The 3944-nt window shown below is 34.8% G+C and overlaps 1 long non-coding RNA gene across 1 annotated transcript; it reads right to left on the bottom strand.

The window, feature by feature from the left end:
• Positions 1 to 3320: 3320 nt before the first annotated feature.
• Positions 3321 to 3742, bottom strand: LOC111611715. Its single transcript, XR_002754178.1, has 3 exons — positions 3695 to 3742; positions 3493 to 3578; positions 3321 to 3404 (listed from the first exon to the last, which is right to left on the bottom strand). It is a non-coding gene; the product is annotated as an uncharacterized LOC111611715 (long non-coding RNA).
• Between the last annotated feature and the right edge of the window lie 202 nt (positions 3743 to 3944).

Below are 3944 nucleotides of genomic sequence, written 5' to 3'. Positions count from 1 at the left end.
GTAAAGATTTGTAATGTGTAGAATCCAACCTACTCTCTTGCTTTTTGCCCGAATCAGTAATATTTAAAGCTGTGTTGTAGTTAAGAGGTTGACATTTATCGAGTGACTGGATCTGCAGTTTTTTTTTTCCACCAGTCTGACAGGAAAATTTTCCTTCATGAAAAATAATGAAGTTATACCAATATATGATTTTCTGCAGAAACCTGCAAACACCACCTCTGGAATATGTTTAGAAAGACAACGTCACAGCTCAGAGAATTACTCCTGTGGACTATTGTGTAAAGCCCCATGACACATTTGGAAAATTATAATATGAGGTAAAATTTTATTTTTGCATTTTACAAACAAAAACTTTAAAGTGAATCTAAAATTACATAGTATACAAAGTATTTTATTTAGAATAGTAAAAGGATGTAGAAGAGTTCAACCTGTTGTAAATTAATCAAATATCACAAAGTATATCAAAACTTCACAAAGCATGTTGCTGCTTTTCCTGGGTTTTTTTTCTTTGGCATTTATGAGGGAAGTTCTCAGTGTCTAGACATCTCAGTGCTGATAACACTATTTAATGACAACGTGGAGGTATCATCTTCCTCTGAAAAGAAAACAAATTCGAAATACATGACAGTTATCAGTGCAATGTCCCATTTCTTTAGTAGTGATGAGTGCTGCAATTACCAGAAAGGTTTCCAAGAAGGAAGTGAACCCAGTTCACCTTTGTCTCTTACTAGAATTTGGATTATTTTCCTCATACCAATACTGCAGTTGGGTGATGAGGAATCTTTTGTCTTTACCTTCCTGAATACAGAGAAAACAATATTTAGGTCAACAAACATTTTAATTGGTGTCTTGCTTTTATCACAAACTAAAGTCTCTAAATGTTGGGCTAAAATAGAGCTAGGAATTCAATGCTAAAATCCAAGACTAATATTTTCAAAAAAAATTTCAGTCCTTTAATCCAGACTTAAACTAGATTAAAAGCAAGGCTTAACTTACATTGTCAATTTGCTTCCAACAAATCCCTTTGTTGAGATTTATGAGATGGATCAACACAAAATAGCTCATAATGGTGAAGTGAAAGGAAAATATATTGTTTTCTTTCTTTTGTTTTTCTCAGACTCCAACACACTGGTCAGGTTTTACTTACATCGTCAATTTGCTTTTCTAACCGTCTGATGATTCTCCTTTGGCCATCTACTACCTGAATACGGAAATATATCAACAGTCTGAAAACGGGAGAAAAGTATTAAAAACATTAGACCACATCAGGCAAATTACATAATCTGGGTTAGTTATGATTATGAGGACCTACAGAAATAGGCCAGATGGCATGAACAAGAAGATCGGGTTACCTGTGAAAGCATTGTAAGCTCGAATGAGCCAAGAAAGAATTTGGTGATGGACCTTCATCCTCTCAGCCCACAGCTTCACGGATTCTAACGTACTGGTTAGGTTTCTGAAAGGGCCACATCCTGATGATGGTTTGATTCTGTAAAGGACAGAGATTCTGAGACATTATGGTCAAGACACATAATAAACAATATTCACTTCCAAAATAGTTTTCATGTTTTTTTTGACAGATAAAACATGAAAACAGTCATGGGTCCCCTCTGGGTTTTATGCCACAGATATGTAAAACGGCAAAATTTCATTGAGCCTGGAGGCAGAAGATGGGAAATCAGTCTAAGGCAGGTCTGTTAATGATCTGATTTCAAATGTATTACAATCACCAAGTCAGCGTTTGTCCATATACCAGTTCCAGAACATTTCGAACAATGTCAAACACTGGCTTTCTGTTCTTTCTTAAGATTTTTTGGGAGAAAATCCTGGTGGGTAGACAGCATGTTGTGAATGAAAGTAATTTCCTCCAGGTGAAAACATTACAATGTATTTACATGACTCATGAAGCTCAGATTTACCTCCATAAGAACTTGCCTAAAAAAGTGAAAAGCACTGTAAAGATGAAGTCCATCAGGAGCAGGCGATAAAGTTCCTGCCCCACAAAATTCTCCCAGCACTACGCAGACACACAAGGAAGAAAAATCTATTTGCTTTTTTAAGAAGTGTTTAAGAAGTTTTTTTTAAGAATGCATATAGCTACATATGCATTTATAAAAGTCTGTTTTGAATGTAATAAATGTCACATGAGAAATTGGTATCCTGCATTTGATGGTAAAATTGATGGTGTTAAAAAAAACTTCAGATAAAAACACATGGCAGAAGAGAAAAGCAGATCTAAATCAATGTGACAGGAAGTCTTTTCTCTATGCCACAGTGGTGAGGAGACTCAAGGGCGTTCTCATGTAAAGTTCTCAGTGTTGTTGTAGAACCAACCATAAATTATTTACCTTGAGTAATGATTCACAACAGATTAGTTGTTCATTAGTTTATTGACAATCACTTTGATTACAAAAAAATAAAAACACAATATTTTCAATTTAATTTATATACATTTAAATAATACAAACAATTGCACATGCTAGAAACAAAAAATTGTGGCTCAAAAATGCAGTTATTTTTCACAGCAGGGTTGTGTGATGATCTGATTTGTGTATTTAGTAAGACATAGGAATTTGGCTTGTATAATTTGCAAATGCACATTTTATATTTTATTCATCTATCATTGACAATGATATATTTGGACAAAATATTTCTCAAAAATACACAGGCATATCAAAGCAAAATGTGACAAAGCCTTATGAAGAAAATGTGTCATGTCTCCATAACACATATAACAGATGTGACGGCAAATTAGGAAGAGTTTAGATGTTATTTTGAGAACATTCCTCATTGTTAAAGTCTGCAAGTCTTCTCGAGATTCCTGATTTATCTCAACACTAATTGGTTTGTTTATTCTTATCATCTTCATCTAACCACTGAGGATCTTCCAGTCTGTAGCCCAGATCCATTGGACGGCGAAGTAAAGGTTGAATTTGCACTTGAGTGGGCACACCGTATGACTAGCCTTCGACCTACAAGACAAATTTGTATATTAGCTGACAAAGTGATAGATGAAAAATACATATTTTGCTTACATATGTAAAACGAATTACACCTCACCTTTGGACTGACAACCCGTCTCACTTTACATTCTGTCCCTCCTATGAAGTGAGGACCAGCCCAGTCTGCTAGGTCTGCTTCAGCTTCGGTAGAAAACCTCACATAGGCCAGTCTATCCTTTGAAGAGCCGGGACTATTCTTGATCTTTGATCAAATCAAAACACAAATGGTTATAGAATCATTTCCGTAGATAAATCAGGACAAAATGATAGAAAAAAGGTTAAAAAAAAATGTGGGTTTGACTCCACCTGGCACATTGTGACACATCCAAAAGGTTTAAAATAGGCAGCTACATAATCTTCATTTATATAGGGATTCAGGTCTGTGATGAACAAGCCATGATCCTGTTAAATGACAGAAAAACAATGAAACTTAAAGATCCCAAAAATATTTAGCATTAAAATGATACATAAAGCATCAAAAGTTGCTTACCAAATCATAGAATTTGGACAAGACAGCCCGGTATTTCTTTGGGAGCTCTATGTACATTCTTTCTTTAGGTGCTCTCTCACCGATATCTGAAATAAATAGAATTCATCATCCTTTTTAATATTCTTTTTACTAAGAAAAAAATTCAGGCAAAAAAAACTACATAAATTGGAAGTTAAAATCATGAATGGAAGTTTTCCCTTACCAGAGGCCATTATCCAGACGCAGATGTGAGACAAATGGAAAGAAAAACTATGCCCAACAAGTGGACGAAGCCTGATTTATACTTTTTGAAATGAGTATATTTCCTTATACGTAGGAGGAGAAAGTTTCCTCCTTCTTTTAGTTTTGTTGTAATCTCAAGTTCAAAAGAAAAATGCTTTCAAACAGATCAATGTCACAAAACCTGTTAAGCAGCCAGGGGAAAACCTTAAACAGGTGATTACTTCTTTTGA

The sequence above is a fragment of the Xiphophorus maculatus genome, chromosome 16, assembly GCF_002775205.1.
Source record: "Xiphophorus maculatus strain JP 163 A chromosome 16, X_maculatus-5.0-male, whole genome shotgun sequence".
NCBI classification, from domain to species: domain Eukaryota; kingdom Metazoa; phylum Chordata; class Actinopteri; order Cyprinodontiformes; family Poeciliidae; genus Xiphophorus; species Xiphophorus maculatus.
Note: the sequence above shows the minus strand (reverse complement) of the source record. Positions and strands in the feature narration are given on the sequence as shown.